This window comes from Lipophrys pholis (genome assembly GCF_963383615.2).
Source record: "Lipophrys pholis genome assembly, chromosome: 10".
Lineage (NCBI taxonomy): Eukaryota > Metazoa > Chordata > Actinopteri > Blenniiformes > Blenniidae > Lipophrys > Lipophrys pholis.
In genome coordinates, this window is record NC_137640.1 from 14,189,075 (window position 1) to 14,201,152 (window position 12,078).

The 12,078-nt window shown below is 40.6% G+C and overlaps 1 protein-coding gene across 2 annotated transcripts in view; it reads right to left on the reverse strand.

Moving 5' to 3' along the window:
* Positions 1-12,078, reverse strand: part of agbl4 (AGBL carboxypeptidase 4) — a 303,990-nt gene that overhangs the window by 192,708 nt on the left and 99,204 nt on the right. The window lies entirely within an intron of this gene.

Below are 12,078 nucleotides of genomic sequence, written 5' to 3' on the forward strand. Positions count from 1 at the left end.
AAAGAAATGCCCGTATCACCAATGACGGTTGATGTAGATGGCAGTGACTAAAAGTTTTGTTAATTGCGGTAGCTTTTAGATGTTGGCTTATAATAAACCACTTTGTTGACATTGAAGCAATAATGAACAATGCTCAGTCATTGCCACCATGATTTACTTTATTATTATTATTATGACTATTATTTTTAACCTAAACAACCTCACTGGGGCCTAGTTGGCCTTTTCAGGCCGTTTTTTAAGTCGTCGACAACAATATCAGAAGTGTGAAAATATGAAGTTGACCTGCAGTTTCAAATTAAAACCCTCGAACAAGCATGTCTTCAATGATGCTTTTGATTACAATTCAGTGCATAATGAAAGCTATAAGTGATTGGAAAAAGAAAAAGTTAAACATGTGGGAGGTGTTTCTACCCTTTTGACCAACACACACAATATCATGACACATTAACATTGTCGAAGGTAAGGCAGCTTTAATGCCTTGCACATGAGCTCATGTTGTGGTAACAGAGTTCCTGATAAAAAAGCAGCAGCTCCCAGGAGTGCGAGCCTCTAATCTCGCAGGACATTATGGTTTCCCCCCACAGGGATGCTGTTTGGCCCAAGACATTAAGCTTTGCCTGGAGAGCAGAGGACAGCCATGGAGTCTAGCTTTCTAACTCCTCTGGCAGAAGGACCTCCGAGTGCTAAAATATTATTCAGAACAAAATAAAGAGTATTAGAACAGCTCTTCCATCTTTCCTCCCTCCTACAACCAGTATGATTAGGATCAGGACGAGAGAGAAAAATGTGGGAAATGAAGAAAAAAAAATAAAAAAAAAAAAAAAATATATATATATATATATATATATATATATATATATATATATATATTTATTTATTTATTTATTTTTTCCCTTAAGTCAAATGAATGGCAATGGTAATACTGCGCCGAGGTAAATGAATCTCATTGATGGGGCATATCAAATTACCAACTAAGTCCAGGTGGTGGAAGTTAACTGGGTGCTGCTGAAATCCTATTACAGACTCCCCACCTTACTCTTCCTCCTTTTCTTTCTCCCCCTCCCTCTGCCCCTCAGTCGTTTCCCCTCTTTCTCCTGCCTCGCATCAGAGGAAAGGGGTTTGCGGATTGTGGCAGGCTGATTCAGACTTAGGTAAAATGACATCTAACTGATGTTGAGACTGGCAGCAGGCTCCTGTAGCAGGGAGATAAGACCATTGCTGCTGGCATTTCAATTACACTTTACTGCCCTGCACATCTGTTGCGAGAGCTACTTTTCAGCCTTTTCCCCTCAGGCAAATACAGCCTTACTCTGACTCCACGGGCTTTCTTTGACTGCACAGCCTCTTTCCTCATTCTTTATCCACAACAAATTCAGATTGTCTTCCTCCTTAGATTCACTCTACCCACTGTTTGTAATCTATTTGTTCGGCCTGTTTAACTCGGAGGGAGCTAAGACTGGACAGATGACAGAGACATGGGCACAGGGTAGGAATAGAAGACTGAATCGCAGACACAGTGATACACAAAACAAGGGTTGGAGACAATCAAGCGTAGAAAAAGGCAACATAGCGAGGCAGAGACACGGGAACACAGAGGCAAAAAGACAGGAAGATAATTGCACAGCAGAGATAGATGAAGGTGGGAGAAAGGAATGGAAAACCGACTGAGTTCCTCCGTTGTTGTTTGGACACATGTAGAGGACAAAAGCAGGTTGGACGCATGTAGGCAGAGAGGCACATGGCAAACAGGCATCCCATCTCTCCTGTCCCTCTCTGATGACACTGAAGCCTAATAGATTCATGTCATGCCGTCGACTTAAATTCCATCTGAAAAGATAAGCTCCAACAGCACTGAAAGCAGTAGACGACCGACAAGTGAATAATTACTTTCAAGATAACAAAGTCACCTGTAGTAGTTAGCACTTAAACGAAGGAGGTTGTCGGTTTGAGTCCAAGCCGGTTCTCCTTATGTGTGGGATTTTATTTTAGGTGCTCCATTGTTCTCTCACAGTTCAGAAGCATTAAATGGATTTCACTTATATATCACTTTTCCTTTGCTTGAGCAGTCCCCAAAGCACTTTGCATTGTTAATCATGTTCACCCATTCACAGACACGTTCATACATCAATAGACGCAGCTTGATCATGACCCCTATTCAGTGGGGTCATGATTAAAACTACCACTTTGCATAGGCCAAAAAAAGCATTTATTTCATTGTGTATATGATATACATGAACAGATTCACCTCACCATAAAGTCTAAGCTGAGACAGTGTTGTTGTTTTTTTTGTCTTTCAGCATTAAAGTAAATAGTAGATCATGTGATCCATTCGTTAGATGAGGCACAGGTTTTATGCTGGATGCTCTTCATTCAGAATTATTCTGGGCTTGAGGACCACAACTAGATATAAACAGAAAGTGCTTGTTACACACTAGTGTGATCCTGCAATGCAGTGCCTATGAAACAGTTAGTAGCAAGGAGACATGCTCAGAGATCCACACTGATGAACCGTTGGACTGGCAGCCTCGTGATCACTTCTCTCACTTCTCTCACCTCCAGATAGCATCGTAACAGCTGAAAAAAGATTGAAACCATGTTTTTCTTCACTGTGTACAATTCAATGCAAAAATCAAACCCAACTGCATTGTGTTACTGAGGAATTTTTAAGGGTCATTTTGCCATTTGTTTCTCCATGAAATTGTTTTTGTTTTCTTTTTGCAAATTTCATATACGCGTCTCTAAAACTGAGAAATGCTGCTGATTTTCGAAGAATTCAAAAATAATGCCGTGATTGATTCCTAAATGTAGTTTAATTCTGAAACATTCATATATCTATGCTATATCACACTGTCAAATGTCTTGGTTGTCACTTGAACAACCCCTGATAGATTCCCTGTAAGTTTAAAACCATAAAGCCAGGTGAGTTGATTATCCAATCAAGGTCTGGATTTTTGAATGCCATGGTTATGCAGATGTGATCCAGGAAGTGATAGAAAAAATCATGACATGACACAGGGAATGACACATCGGTGTGCTGGTGAAAATGTTCTCATGGTGGCGACACACCTTGTCCATTGAGCCCACGTTCTACGCTTCAACTCTGATGCATGAACAGTTTCGTACAACAATATTCTTCTGTGTCTCATTCTCCTTTTGGAGGCTTCAATGAGTGTACGCTCTACAACTGTCAAGTCAGCAGTCTTACCGGTGATTACAGCAGTGGGTACTGAACCTGGACCGGAGATTCATGGAATTTAAACACCATAAAGCATGTCTTGGTCATGGGTCACTGGTGGTTTACAGTTTACAGCAGTAAGCTTTTTACTAGAAGGATGGAGTTCAAATCCCATTGCACCCATATTTCACTGACGTTTGTGCCTTGAAGGGAATTTGATGTCAAATCAGTCAAACCAAGTCAAACATACAAATGGAAACAGCTGCAATATGATCTCACACAATGTACTAGTCACACCTATATAGTGTTCAAAATAATTAGATATACATTTATTTTTGTGATTGATAAAATGAAAATCGAGAAATGTTTGAAACACTCAATCTTTCAGATACTGATGCACATTATTTCCCAAGTTTCATTAAGCGGAAGCAAATCTTGACTTTTTTTTTCTGAAATGTGACATCTCTTTCATGTTTTTAAAAAAAAGAATATAATTATTGTATGAGGTCTGGGTGAATGTTAGCAATAAAAACACATGGAACTATGAAAAATGCACAAAGCCCATTCCTGTGAGAAGATCACAAATGTGGCTGTGGCTGTAGTTACAGGTGTACACAGATATGCAGCATATTAAAGAGAATAAGAACAAGAAACACACAGAACTCGCTGTGTTAAAGTCAAACTGCATCAGCCCCATAGCTCCAGATTGTTCAAATGTACGTACAGCTAGGACCAATTTAGAAGTGTGTGTGTGTGTGTGTGTGTGTGTGTGTGTGTGTGTGTGTGTGTGTGTGTGTGTGTGTGTGTGTGTGTGTGTGTGTGTGTGTGTGTGTGTGTGTGTGTGTGTGTGTGTAACCCTGGCAGATTTAATTAGGCTGGAAGCAGTTAGAAGAGATTAACATCCATGCTGTCTGAGCTGTCATGTCGACGGAGAGTGTCAAAACCCTGCATCGTCACCATCACTGATGAATGGCACATTGGAACAGGTGTCTGTGTGGTACACACACACACACACACACACACACACACACACACACACACACACACACACACACACGTATTACCGTTTTGAGGATACGATTTAAGTTGCCTGTTGCATTACTGTACATTCAGCTTATGCCTCACCTTGCCTGAGTCTAACCAAAATTTACAAGATTAGAGCGTATGAATGGATTTACACACACACACACACACACACACACACACACACACACACACACACACACTGCAACTACTATTACTACTTCTACTGCTACTACTACTACTACTACTTGCCTAACTCAAAATCTTCTGAATGAAAGATGCATTTCTGAAAACACTAAATAAGAAGATGTGATAAGTAAAAGTATTGCTAAATTTGATGAATGAGGAGATTATGTCTTTGTGACCCCTGTGGAACCTCCTTTTCCTGACAGACTTCTACAACATGCGAAACTAAAATCGGCATTAATAGTGTAGTAAGTAGGAAATGTACTCTTTCACATCAGCAGATAACAATAATGTGTCTGCAGGGATTTAATGAGGTAGTTGATCAAAACCAAGAAATACATCCTTGCATAGGCAAAAAAAGACTAATCTTAGCCTACATATAACACATTATAGAGATCACAGGGACATGAAGATGTCTAATGAAAGTGTCAACTGTAACATCAAGATTAGGGGAACAAAAATATCAAATCTAAAATGTTTTAGGTGACAAAGATAACCATTGATGTTTAGCCCCGAACCCTTTGTTAGTCTTTCAACAAATTTGGCAATTATTCAGTCACAAGAGTTGGCATTAAAATAGCCTCACTGGAGCCACTTCAAGAGAGGATTCCATTTAGGACCAAGCACAGTCTTTTGATCTCCATCGATCCGGTGTGTGGCCAGATAGCATTGCTTCCTGGAAGAAGTCTGGATAAATTATTAAAGAAAGCATTCTAAATGTGTAGAACAAGACCTCCACAGAGAGCATTAGCACTCTGTCCTTTTGGGTGATCATGGCTTTGGAGGGACATGGTTACATGTCCAGATTGTAAAAGCTGTTACTAAGTGGATTAAGCTCAATAATATCTCAAATTAAACACTATTAGAGTTATAACTGAACTAACTTCTGCATTGCATTGAGACAACTATTGTGATCAGAGTTTAAAATGATTTCGGATCTATCTTAATCACTCGGTCGTTGTTTGCATACCAAAATAAATAAACATGTTAATAGGTTAGATTGTACTATACACAATGTGCAGACTGCAATGCATATGTGCTCATATCAAGTCAACTTAATATTTTGAAAACCCCTCTGTAAACCTTTGGCAGGAGTGCATTGTTTTGATCAGTCTACATTGAAAATGAAAGCTGGAGCACCCTAAGCCTACTGCAAGACCAGTGGAGTCCAAGATCCAAACCAAGATGACAGAAGCAACTAACCAGTGTTTTTGAACTATGACCAGCACGTCCTGGAGGGATTCCACACTTCAGAGTCTTGTCAAGAGCCAGAATGATGTTTCACCAATGCAGATGGGATTACCAAAAGAGTCCTGAGCTCTGGTCCGGGTGTAAAGGGATCCTGCAGACTGACGCCATCCCAAGCATGAGGGGTCCCGGGACGCAACGCCCAAAGATCCAAAGGAGCAGAGAGAGAGGTTGCAAACCCGGTGACGTGGAGGCGGCAAAGGGGAAGCCCGTCCACTCACACCCCCAGCTGCCAACCCGTTGCAAAACCATCTAAAAGTAAAACAACTGACGGTCTGTGTATTGATTCTATATTAATTCCATGATTTTTCATAAATAAATGTCCATAACAAGCTTCACTCTCAAGTGGAAACATTTTTGATTAATCACAATTAATTATAGAAAATTGTGCGATTAATTAGTTAATTCTTTTTTTAATCGACTGACAGCCCTAATTATTATGTAGGTTTAGTTTCTTTAATAACAGTTGATAACAGTTGTTTTGAAGGCATTTGAGGAAATCCCTTTTTTCAGGTATGTACATGTAATATTCAGGACAGTGCTTAAAACACTGTTAATAAAGAGGCGCTACCTCATGAACTTAACATTAAATTACATGGTAGAGACCTCACATCCTCTGCCTTCTCATGTATGGGCTTCATGATAATGTGTTTTCTTCACTTTTCACTGGCAATACTCGAAGAGCCTCTATCCACAACGTTGTCTCTGTTTTGAAATCGTAAGTGAGAACTGATACAGATTGGATGTAGTTAAACTTGACTTGTCTGTGTGTTTGATCAACCCATTTCCCAAAACTAAACATGATTGTTGTCCATTGGTGTAAATTAATTCACTCTGAATTATCTCAGGTGGGATTTTCCTGTAATCATCAACAAACTGCAGTTCACAGAGTCAATTTTACTACATTTTACACCTTAATACAAGGGAGACAATCTGTGAGGCCTGTCCACCGCCATCAGCGATAGACATAGTGATAGCTCGTGGCGGCTCTGCCTGTTCTTCTCTTGTAGTCTTTGATCAGTGACTGAACCAGCCAGTTCCCCATGATACTGTGGGGTCCCCTCCAGGAGCTCAATACACGCACGCACGCACGCACGCACGCACGCACGCACGCACGCACGCACGCACGCACATGTATGCATGCGCACACAAATAGATCAAAATAGTGACCTCACTGTCAAAGAAGGAGGAGGATATGTAGAAGGATTACAATAAATGCAGATTAGATGTTTAAATCGAGTCCACATGGGAAATGAAATGTATACATATTTGTCGGAATAATTCAAACTCAGATATCCCACCATTATCATTCCTAATTTCCTACCATTCATTACTTCCTGTCTGAAATTAGTAACCCCAGACTGGCTTCTTAAAAATAATTAAATGTAAAAACAAGCAATGTCTCTCTAAAAGGAACAACTCCTCAACTGCCGGCTCCCTTCAATGAGCCAAATACGCCATCACACAGACACAGGAGGGCTCAACCAGTGACTTTGCAGTGGTCTATGGTGACGGATTCCGAATTAACGCTTTCTGAGTATTAAATTGATGACTTTTTGGGTTAATTGCAATTTCACAAATTCTGGAAGTGTAATGAATTACTTTAATTGATTGTTAATCAAGTCCACAAATAATCTAAAAGGTGATAAAGAACAAATAAAGTATTCCTGAAAATACTGGGATGGATGCAACTGAGAGGGAGGGTTAAAGGCGTACAGAAATACTAATGCAATTTTCACCGCCTTGACTCCAGAATATCCTAGTGTTGTTTCAATAGCAAATTACGCAAGTGCCGTCGTGCTCACAGCTATTTTACAGTACGGGTCGAAGATTATGCAAGTTATAAGAAAAGCACAACTCTGTAATAATGACAGATGTCGTTTCCTGGCAGGTGCCATTCAAAAGTGATATGTTGCTGACAGATACTGATCCTCTGCAGCTGTCACCTCAGTTAATACCTTGGTGACATCTAAGCTCGTGAGCTCGCCATAGCTACATACTGGTTAGAAAAGTTTATAACAACATGAGTTTTACTTCAGTTTGTTGTGTCACCACTGGTCTTAATATAATAGTCCGAACATGTTTATATGAATTGATTGCAAATTTCTCCACATGTGAGATAAATAAAGGGATATCTTATTATAATACAAGTGGAAGCTAAAAAAATAAAAAGTATTATTTAAAGAGGAGACTTGGGATTTAATAAGTTATACTTCTTGCCACTACTTTTCGGACATACAACCTAAATATATTGTTCTTCTGTACTAGGTCATTGTTTCATTGGTGAAATATCTTTGGGCGATATCTTTTCGTGTGGAGTTTGCATGTTCTCCCCATGTGTGCGTGGGTTTCCTCCGGGTACTCCGGTTTTCTCCTACAGTCCAAAAACATGCATGAGAGGTCAATTGGTGACGCTAAATTGCCCCTAGGTGTGAATGTGAGCGTTTATGGTTGTTTGCCTATGTGTGTTTGCCCTGTGACAGACCGGCGACCTGTCCAGGGTGCACCATGCCCTCGCCCACAGTATGCTGGGATCGGCTCCAGCACCCGGCGACCCTGAACTGGAAAAGCGGGAAAGAAGATGGATGGATGGATGAATGGATGAAAATGTAATGAAATGAATCCTCTGGCGAAGGGAATTAAATCATAACAGCAGACACCGTGTGCTGACTGGACTAACCGGTGCGTACAGACAAGTATCTAACTGTTAACACACCCAAATGAGCGAACAACGGACAGATTTCCTTGGCAAATTTCAAGCAGAGCAGACACTAAAACAAGCTATAATATTGCTATTTAAATTTTCCTGATGATGATCCACCATCTTTATCTGCCTGCCTGGCCAAGCAAATAGTGCTTGGAAGTGATGAGTGATTGTGGTCCTACAATTTGTCCTCATGACCCGTCCCTCTGAAGAGTCTTCATGGGACACTTGCCTTTGGACATTAGGGCATTCCTGTGTCACAGGTTTTACTGTATTATGTTGCCAGATTCATTTCAATGCACAGTACTATTGAAAGTACTACTTTGTTATAACCAAGAAATCTAAGATAGTAAATCTAATTTAAACCTATAACAATAAATCTCAATGTTATAATTGTGAAAATTTAAAAAATACTTGAATATGCTTTTTTTTTTTTTTTTTTTTTAATAAATTAAAAAACACATATAATCAACATAAAATGCCACTATTTGTATATGTAAGCACTAATTGAAAAGTGAACGTCCCTTTCATTAGATTTGAGGTTGTTCCCCTGGGTAATAACGTATAAGACCTGCCCCAGCAGGGCAGCTCTCTTAAAGGCAGCAGGTGACAGGGAGGAAGGTTACACAGCAGCAATAGGTGGGGATAGCAGTATGACAGGAGAACAGTGAAGGACAGAATCAGCCCTGGTGGGAGAGGACGCAGGTCAGAGTTGTAAGTGCAGGGTGGGACACATGTGTATTTGTGTTTGCATGTCAGGGAAAACGGGGACAGGTATGGCTCCGTTGGGAGCCCATGCGTGACCTTGAGCAAGTCTGCCATACATAACTTGACAGACTGGTCAGAAAGTTGCATGCCGACAATGTCACCAAGTACAACTAAATGTCACTAATGTCACTTACACAAGTAGCCCCAAGACACACAACACACATTTTACTATGCCTGCTCTCTTTTACTTTGCCACACTCTTTCTTTTTTCCACCCTCAGTGTGATGTTGTTGCTGACACTTTAGTCCCCAATGACCAATGTCAAGTCAAGGTGCTGACACAAAGAAGCAGAAGATGGGGACCCTTTAAACACCTTACAGGCACATGCACGCGCACACGCACACACACACACACACAAATACTGCATCCTGCATCCTGCTTGCTACTCAGCCAGCTCTCTCAAATACATCTGCGAAGGTAAACCGGCAAAGCAACACAATCATTTTCCAAAAGTAGTTTTGATTTGTTTGTACTTAGTCTGAGATGCCCCGTGGAAAAGTGAGCTAATATGCGTGGGTGGTGGAGGTGTCGCTGTGAGATACCTAGCTACTGATCCTGGGGGCCATGAGTCCCAGCAGCAGCCTTTTTAAATGTCAGCTTTTAATTTCCTTCTCTTTCCTTCAGTGAAAAAAAGAGATTTATTCAAAGCAGTGCTGTTCCAGGAGATATCAGATAGCATGGTGACAGTCTTTTAAAGAGCTTTTGTTTGGTTTCGGCATTCATGGCTTTTTGTATTAGACTCTTTTATTCAACCAGAGGAGAAGGAAGTTTCTGCATTGGGCACAGAGTTGAAAGGCAATCTCCCCCCTCTATTGTGAGGCGGATGTACAACTGGAACTTCTTTAATTAGGGCTTCTCTTGTGCTGAGTGACAGCGATGGCCAATACCCTCCAGACACTGATGGAGGTCACACACACACACAAGACATTTTCAGCCACATGTGCTTAGACACATACGCACACATCAACAAACACCAAAACTGTCAAGCGTCGACTTGTTGTAATATGAAGACATTTGAACAACGTGGACGATAAACAAAGTGTTAAAGTCCAGAGATAAAGATTGGATCTGTGATCTAAAGAAGTCTTGCTTGGCTCTCATTTCATTATAAAACTCCACACTGCACATGGTATAGAAGAACTGAGCAGTATAATAGGGCCACACATCCATGTTGTGACTTTATAATGAGTCTCTTTGTGTGCGTCTTCATTTTGGAGTCAATATGTGTAAAATATGTCATGGTCAGCTTGCCACAGATTGCCAGATATGTAGAGACTTTATGTCGGTTTAATTGACATGGTGTTTGGTCAGCTCCACATTAGTAAGACTCTGTTCTCTGAACAAGCACTTTCCCCATTATCACCATCCTGCCACCTCTACATGAAGACATTAGTTTGAAATAGGAAAAGTATCCTGTTCGTTCATGTGACACAATGCTTCCCACATTCTCCTCTTTCTCTTCAAATATATATATATATATAAGTATTTATTTTTTCCAATGCATCCAATTGTTTTATTTGGTCCAAATGGATATGTGACTTTTTAATGAGTGAACCCATTAAAACACTGAAATGCATGCGTGAAAAAACAACCTGCATGGTTATATATAATGCTGTACAAAATGTCAAAGATAGTAAAAACTGAGAAGGCGAGAAGGAGGAGTGAAACCATGATTGCTTATTCCTTGTCAATAATATAATTATCTGGTTTCTATCTGGCTAATTTGGGTTTTGTTACATGTGATAGCTTGAATTATTGGAGCATATTATTTGCTGGGATTTAAAGAGATTGATGTACGCAATCTCAACTCTACGCATGGGATCTTTTACTGAAATATTTTAATCATGTACTGTAAGTGAAACTCACACAATTGTCTCGAAATTCACATTCATGTTGTTTGCGAGACACTAATATTTTAGATTTTCTTTTCCCCAGCCAGTATATTGTAGCGACCGCAGTGGACTGAGGGAGCAGTGCAGGGGCTCATGGGAAATGTTTCCCAGGACCTTGTTTGACTGTTGCCACGGTTAAGCGTCTCACTGCAAAAAAGGTTTTATGTTAGCCAGTATATATATATATATATATATATATATATATATAAAATAAAATTTGTGTTTAATCTATTTCACAACCTATTCATAGTGATGTATTCTTAAAGATACAATCATGTTTTGGATCAAAAAACAACTGAACTTCAGTTTAAACCCAAGTTCTCATGAAAGTACCTGCATCCGTATTACAAGAATACGAAAAAAAGACGTAGGAAAGAATTTTCCATTTTTGTAGAAACTGGGCACATGTTCCTCCTCTTCTGCTGACACAAGGACAGAGCTAGTTGCAGCCTGTCCACCTCCACTGCCTCAGCAGCATCACTGCCGCTGCCACAGGCGCTCGTTGAAGGATGAACAGAGCGGCTGTAAAAGCCAACTGCTGCGCCGCTCTTCTTCCCTCCTTCCCTCCACCCCGCACATTTGTCTCCTCACCTTCCCCTTCCCCTACGCCTTCTGCTTTAAACATGGAAGAGTTAATTTGCTCATTCTGCAGGCAGCATCTCGTTCTATTTATCTTTCTGCTTGTGTTTCTCTCTCGCGCGCTCGCTCTCTCCCTCTTGCCTGGGCACGGCTGTGCTGTCAGGCCCTTCCAGAGCAGAGGGGTTGTCAGGAGTGATGGATGACTATCAACCTTCTGCTGTCTTCCACTACGCTCCTGGGAGATTTACAGGCTCGCTGACTACCAGGCATGAAAACCAATCTCTCTTTCTCATTCTTCCCTCCCTTCCTCCATCCAAGTCTGCCTCGCTCCTTCCATCTCGCTCCTTCTATTTCAACATCTCCCGAGCTACTAAAAAAAAAAAAAAAAAAAAAAATCTTTTATAATGGAGATGTGTGCAAAGCAACAAATTTGTGTGTGGACGGAGGGAAGCAACTGCTCTTCTCCAGGGTTATTGTGGATGTGTCAGAGGGGAATAGCATGT